The following is an 8,121-nucleotide window of genomic DNA, read 5'->3' as shown; positions in this document are numbered from 1 at the left end:
AATAATCTCATGGCACGCCATTTCAGTTATTAATTTTATTTTTTATATTATTTACGTAAAAAATCTCATGATTAAAACATAACATTTTAAATATAAATAACTAAAATATAACTTCAGGCAATTAAAAATAACTATTTTAATAGTTTACTAAAATATTATTAATTCTCTTTCAGCTTTCTTTATCTTATTATAACGAAAATGATTTAGATGTCCGAAAAAGCATAAGCTTATCGACGCTCCATTTCTTCAAAATCTCGAAATAAAAAAGCCATTCCAATTTCAAATGGCGACTGCCATCGATCCTAACTCCGGCTTCTGCTCTAAAACAATGACGTTCCATAGCCTCTGACCTCCCGTTCCACTTCCGCCAGAACCAGCTCCTGTTTCACTTACCGACTTCATCTTCTCCCTCCTTAACTCCTCTCCACCCTCTGCCACCGCTGCCGCAATCCTTGACGCTAACACGTGCTGCCGGGTCCTGTACCCCGAACTTATCTTACTCTTAGAAAATCTAGCCTCCTCACTCAGCGCCCAATTCGGCCTCTCCAAAGGCGATTGTGCTCTTGTTTTCTCCCATAACAATATTTACACTTCGATTCTTTACTTGTCTCTCTTCTCTCTAGGCGTCGTCATCTCTCCCATCAATCCAGCCGCCAAGGTTCCCGAGATTCAACACCAAATCTGGCTTTCAAAGCTGGTAATAGCTTTTGCCTCATCTGATTCAGCTCATAAACTCCCTTTGCTTAGACACGGGATCGTTAATATAGACTCGGTTGAATTCGAGTCGTTAATGGAAACTCAACGCGGAAAAAAAAGGAACGAGCAGTAATCGAAGTTAAGCAATCAGATGTCACCACGATTCTCTACTCATCCGGCACGACTGGTCCGGTTAAAGGAGTTGCACTGACACACCGTAACTGGATAGCCAATATTGTTGGAGGGATACGTCCGGTGAGGATGATCCAGATGGTCGGCTATTGTACGATTCCGTTATTTCACGCTTATGGGGTAGTGCTCAATTTGAGGCTTATGACGTCGAGGGAGTGCTTGGTGATAACGGGTGGAAATCGGAGATTTGATATGAGAAAAATGAACAGTGTCATCGAAGAGTATAGGGTTAGCCAGTTGGCACTGGCTCCACCTTTGGTTATAACTATGGATGGGGATGCTGAGGTAATGGACGGCTATGATTTGAGCTCCCTTGAAGTTGTCATCTACGGAGGAGCTCATTTGAGTAAAAGTACAAAAGAGAGGTTGAAAAATCGATTGCCCAAAGTTCAGCTGGCACAGGTAAAACTTAAACACCTTTTCAATTACTTAATTAGGCTGCTAATTCATTAATCGATGATTTCATTATCATTATTTAAAGTCATACGAGCTGGCTGAGACAACAGGGCGAGTGTTTGTCTCATTGGGTCCGGATGAAACCCGAATAGAGGGTGCGACAGGGAAGCTAATGGCAAATTGTGAAGCCAAAGTGGTGGATCCTGAAATCGGTCTGCTTTGCCTCCTATGAAACCATAGGAGCTTTGGGTTAGAGGGGCTTAAGTAATGAAGGGTAATTATGAATTTGGTTACATTGATATCAAATACTTACTCTAGTGTCTTCAATTCCTTGGTTAATTTACATATGTTTGATTTGTGGTTAAGGTTACGTTGATGATGAAGAGGCGACTATTGCTGTTTTGGATAGGGAGGGATGGTTAAGAACGGGCAATCTTTGCTATATAAATAATCAAGGCTATCTGTTTTTTGTTGATAGGATCAAGGAGTTGATCAAATACAAAGGCTACCAGGTTGGTTTCTTGAGCTTTCCATAATTATGGCAAATAAGCTGATTGTAAGAACTATTTATATCATTTTACATTGTATTTTTCTTTAAAATCAGGTTACACATCATGTGTAATCATTCTTCATTCACTTTTAAGGGCTTTTTTAAAAAGATAATGGTAATAGATTGGGCATTGATGGAACAGTTGCCCCAACTGAATTGGAGCATTTGCTTAATTGTCATCCAGATGTCGTGGAGGCTGCTGTTATTCCGTATGTGACTTCCATTATTTTTGTTTCCACTAGTTGCCATAATGATTCTTTTATCCTTTAATTTTATAAAAAAAATTATTTTAGTGTTTTATTTAATTTTTCCTTACACCAATTATTAAAACATTAAAAATAGATGAAAAGTAAATGTTTGCTAATTTTATTGATGTTGCCAAATGTGATTGTCATATGAACAATTAATGATTTTTTTTTAAATTTAAAGATATTAAAAATATATATTTTTTATTTTTTAATAATTTTAATTTTAAAATAATTTTTATATTTTTTTAATTTTTTGAATTTAAAATTTTAATTAATTGTTGACGTGATAATTCACGTGTATGTCACATTAGTAAAATTTAAAAAAAATTATCAATTTTGGGATGATTTGATAAATAAAACAAATTTAATAACTTTAAAAAATGAAAAATTAAATAAAACGACTTTTTATCAAAATTAAAAAGCCAAATAAATTATTATGCCTATTTGGTTTTCAATGTAGGTGTTGAATGAACATTCTAATTCTATTAAATTTTTGTAAGAGATAATTTACGTTTTAGGTCAGTTAATTTAGCATGCAAAAAAAATAATTTACTTCCATTAAAGGCTTCAAAATTTTTATCATTGCTTTTTGGAACAAAGAGGGAGCGGTTTTCAATCCAAAAGGCATAACTTTCCATTGAAAATGTTTGTTAGGAATGCAAAATCCTGTTTTTGCTCTATCTTCTGGATGAATTCCTAATAGCCAGAAGCCTGCTTTGAGATCAAACTTGGAAAATACTCTTGCTTTTGCCAAGCTAGAAAAAGGAGAATTTTTATTTGGCAAAGGAAATTTATCATCTTGGAGGAAATAATTAAGAGGTCGGTAATTGATGACCAATCTTAATTTTCCTCTTATCTGTTCTGACCTTTTGTTCACATAAAATGCTTCACATGCCCATTGACAATTTGATGGTTCAATCATATCCTATTGTTGAAGTTCTTTACATTCTTGTTCTGCTAACAACAAATGATCTGGATTCATCCCCGTATGGCTGGCCTTAGTGGGATTGATGTCTTCATTTTTCTTGAAAGGGAGAGTAATAAAAAACTTGGAGTTTTTTCACAAAGGATTTGGGCATTTGAGCAAGAATTCTGAATGAGAATTTGCACAAAACTTTTCTTTTAATTCTTGAATAGTTTGAAGGATTTTTTCTGTCTGGATGGAAAAGAGCTTGGATATATTTACAAAGGGTTGGAACAGATTTTTGTATCTAACTCCATCAGGAAAAATTCTTAAATGCTGAGCTTTTGTGTAGAGGTCAAAACCTACTACAATATCTTTTCCTCTGAATTTTAAACCTAATACTGTAGTTTTAACACATCCTGGGAAAAACTGAACAGTAATAAGTTTGCTAATCAAATGAGTAGCAAAAGGGTGATCAGTTGTAGAATTGAAATACCTGATATGAGGCTTCCACCAATCTGATGGTAATATGTCTGGGTTCATGATTGTTTCAGCAGCCCCTGTGTCTATAAAGGCAATTTAGTAATAGGTTTACTATATTTGTCTAAATAGACTTTGACAGGTATTTCAGGAACTGGTATAGATCTGTCTTGATGATTTTGTACTTGAGCCTGAGCTTGCATCATATGAAAATCAGAGTAATCTGATTCTTCATCATCCTCAGAATAAACCGAAATAGTGCAAATAGTTTTATTTGACAGTTCTTCTTCAAGGGAACAGACAGATTCTATATCATCATCTTTTTGCATTTTAATGCCTAATTGATGAACCATTTGTGCAATCTTCTTTGCTTTCTTCTTGTTTTTCAGACAATCTTTTGAAAAATGTCCCTTTCGATTGCAGATATAGCATCTATCAGACTTTATCGTTGATCTTCTTTTCTTTCTAAGATATCTCCATTGTGGTTTTCTTCTTCCTTTCCATTTTGAAGGGTTTTTTGGAAAAGATCTGTAATGCTTCTTTTTCTTTGATTGGCAATAACAAAACTTGTCATTTGCACATTTGAAATTCAAATAAGAGTCATCACAGGCTTGATCAATCTTTTTATCACCATGGAGATAGTCTTTGAATATTTTTCTTCTGTTGCAGATATCTTCCAGAGCAATAAAGACTTCTTATTGAATTTCATCGGCTGTTAATTGAAGAATATCTTTATTTTGTCATTGAAGAGCTTGATTTATTACAACTTGAAGTGGATCAGGAAGGGATGAAAGGATTACTAGCTTTAAATTTGAATTTAAGCCCAAAGCACAAAATAATTTGGTCATTATTTTAAAATGCTTTGTTAAATCCTTTTTGCTATAAGAACAATACTTTCTTTTGTAGAATCCCTTCTTTTAAGGGTCAATAAGTCATCTGGATTTCCCACAAAGTGTTGATGAATGATTCTGATAGGCTAAACAAGATCTTGGAGAACCAAAAATTGCATTTGGTTTTGTTTATCAATAGCATTCCACCAATCTTGCAACATTCCTGTAAATCTGGAAACAAATTCCATAAGGATGTTATAATTACTGTCTTCAGTAAGTTTGCGAGTTTCAAGCCATAAATGAGATTCTTGAATTCTGTCTAGCCATTTTTCTGGTGGTAGATCATCAAGAGTAAAAGCGGTCCTTCCAAAAAAACTTCTTTGAGGAAAATGATTTTGTGTAGTGGATGACTCGGGCATTTCTTCATCACTGGGTTCTTCAACTTTTGTGGTGGTTTGCAAGACTTTTGAAAATTCTTTTTTCTCTTCGTCTGTCTGATCCTCTGATGATTCTGATTCTGTTGAAGACCAATCAGTTTCAGATTCTGATGGTTGGTCTTGAATTTGTAAAGTAGAGATTTTTGGAATCATAGATTCTTTTCAATCCTTTAAAAAGTTGTTAAAGGATTTTGATCTCTATCTTTTTGTATCATCAGGGATTCTGAAACTTGTTTGGGAAGAGAAGATGTTGGAAGAGATTCTTCTAAAACTGGTCTCTTACCAAGTCCTTTTTCTCCTTGGTAAGCATGATCTATTTTTTTGGTGGCCTCCTTTTCTTTTTTTTCTTTTTTTCTTCTTGTTTTTTGATTTCTAGAAAAATTTTAATAAGTACTTGGCTTTGTACGCTTAGGAAATTCTGGAAAAGTGATAGGAACACCTTCAGATAGAATTGAACTTCTTTGTCGAATGGAAGGAAATAATTCAACTGTTTCTAGTCTTGGAGTTGATTTAGGATTTTTTTTCCTGTTTCTTAGAGCATTCTTATTTGATCTTTGAGATTTTGAATTTCTTTTCCTCTTTGAGCAAGATGAGAAAAGAAATCTTGTCCTGGTGCTGCTAGCTCTTTTGCGACTGCATCTATTCTTTTTTGAAGAAGTTGAATAAGATCTTTCACCATTTTTGTATTGTCATCAAATTTAGCTTCAACAATGGAGATCTTATAATCAATCTTCTTTAAGGCATGATTTTGAACCAAGGCATTTTCCGTTTTCTAGTTGAGAGTGGCTTCTGCAGCACTTATTTTTGTTGGAGCACCTGAAATATCTGCTTGAATTTTTGAAGGAATTTTTGGTGCATGGGTATAGTTTTTCTCAGAGTATTCTTCAAGAGGGGGAATTCTTTATCATATGTTGGTTTGGAAGATGGTTCTAACATCCAAACAGTAGAGATTAGATCATGAGAGATTGCTTTTTGAGGAACAAGAAAATCTGGGTTCTTCTTAACCCATTTATTTATTTTCTTATAACAGGGCTGATACCAAAACTAGTGAGGATGAAGGACGGGAGTCGCGAAGAAGAAAGAACTTATAGCAGGTATGCTATGCCAAAAACACAGACCATTTTGCTTGGTCATTCAAACAGGCACTGCCTTTTAGCTATAAGTGCTTAATTCCAGACACTTCCTTAATCCTCAAAAATATTGTTATCATGAATCAGAATTTCAATATTTCTGATGTGCAGGATCCATAAATGGAAAGCACAAAGCATACTATATTGCAATTCATTATTAAGTCATTCATTAGACTTCTGAGAAGAAAATGATCTAGAGAAATAGAGAATTTAGAAAGCCATGGATAGTAAAACACATTGATATTTTTATTAAGAGAAAACTCGATGAACTTACAAGCAATGCTCCTTCTCCTTTTGTAGCCAAGGGAGAGTATAAGCTGGACGATTACAATAGTACATAAAGTAATAAACAGTACACACTAGTACACTCTATTATTTATGATACAAAAAAAGTAAAGATTCCCATAAAAAGTTCTTTCAGCTGTTGAAATTTGAATGGGGAAGTTGAGCACTATCCATAGAATCTTCACTGTGATCAGTCATTTCATCTATTTCATGCTTATCTTCTTCATCATGAATTTCTAACTTTGAAAGATGGATTTGACTGCAATGCCACGGTTAGTCTTGGGACCATTCTAATGGGTCTGGAATAGCTTCACAATACTCTTGGATGGCTTTTAAGATTCATTTGTGATAAGGTTCATGTTGTGTTGGCCATGTATCCCATGGTGCTGTGATGTTTACGGGAGGCCATATCTCAAATTTAATCAAATTATATCACTTAACTTTATTATTAATAAAGTAAGCCACTTATGATAAATTTATTAAATAATTCTTTAAAAAAAATATTACTCAAAACACACCTACCACGAAATCCCAAAATTAATTTTGTACGGAAAAATAAATCAAGAACGCATGCTAAGTTGTCTTTGGCATTGAAACTATTTAATAGAGCTAGAATAAGTGATTTAATTTGTTAGTAATAAAATTTCAGTGATATTTGATTAAATTAAACGATTATGACATATATGAATTTTTGTGTTAAATTTGGGAGAAATTAAATTACCCTTTGAGATGCCTACAAGTCGTTCTCTTTATAATAATTATTTTTTATGATAATATTTTATTATAATAATTAAGTTTGTTATAATATTGGGCTTTATGTTTTATTTTTTTTATTTATAACAGTTTTTTATCTATAATAGTAACAATCATAAAGTATAGAGTTTACTATTTAATAAATTAGTTTTTTATAAGTAAATTTAATTTTATTCTTAAGCAAATAAAAAATAGTGAATTTTAGTTAAATTATTATTTTGATAAAATATTTAAATGTTATATAAAAATATAGTAATAATATTTTATTAAATGAAAATAGTCTTTAATAAAATTACATTTGTAAATTTTATTAAAGATATTATCAAAATCTTACTAATTAATGGAGCGGTAGTTAAAATTCTTTTCAGACACTCGTTTCAAACAAGTTCAAATCATGTTACCCTCATTATTCATCCATTGTATTGTATCAAAAATATTATTACCAATATATTATAGTTTTTTTAATTTGACATTTTAAAAACTTCAAATATTATCTAAATGTCAAATATTGTTATTGGTGTCTCAAAAATTATTATAGGTATATAACAACCATCTCTCTATAACATTCAAAATTTGACAAACAAATGATGTTATAAAGATGATATGAGTATATTTTCGATAAATGAATTTGTGTCAAGCGAACTCATGAATAGTGCCAATTGGCAACATATGATAGACCGAAATGACAAACACGTATCCAGATGAGGAAGCAGGGTAGGTACCAGTGGCTTTTGTGGTGAGACAGCCAGGCAGTAACATTGATGGATATGAGATCAAGGATTTTGTTGCCAAGCAGGAGTGAAATGGAACATAAAACTGTTATCTTTCCCTGTGTGTATATATATAGTGTTAAAAATTTTGAAAATTTTGATACGAGGTTTCTCATTACAAAAGAATACGAAGAGTAATATTCATTGATTCATTGCCAAGGAATGCCTCAGGTAAAGTGCTTAGGAAGGAGTTGGTTATCAAATTATCAACCCCTACCTCCAAGTTGTAAATTTCTCACACTTTTTACATTTTTATACTATATTTATTTTTACTTATATCCTCTAAACTTCTATATCAGAGGAAAAATATGTCATCTTTATTGTTGTAGAAAATTATTGCATTATGTTTACCTACATATTGTATAATCAAATATTATTACATTATCATAAATTAATTATTGATATAGTTACTTTAATTTTTTTTCAATTTTGTTTAGATTTAAACTAAAA

At 32.3% G+C, this 8,121-nt stretch overlaps 1 pseudogene; it reads left to right on the top strand.

The window, feature by feature from the left end:
- Window positions 1-202: 202 nt before the first annotated feature.
- Window positions 203-4,604, top strand: LOC107917104 (4-coumarate--CoA ligase-like 9; annotated as a pseudogene).
- The last annotated feature ends 3,517 nt before the right edge of the window (window positions 4,605-8,121 follow it).

This window comes from Gossypium hirsutum, chromosome A01, assembly GCF_007990345.1.
Source record: "Gossypium hirsutum isolate 1008001.06 chromosome A01, Gossypium_hirsutum_v2.1, whole genome shotgun sequence".
Taxonomy (NCBI): domain Eukaryota; kingdom Viridiplantae; phylum Streptophyta; class Magnoliopsida; order Malvales; family Malvaceae; genus Gossypium; species Gossypium hirsutum.
This window is presented reverse-complemented; position numbering and strand designations above follow the sequence as displayed.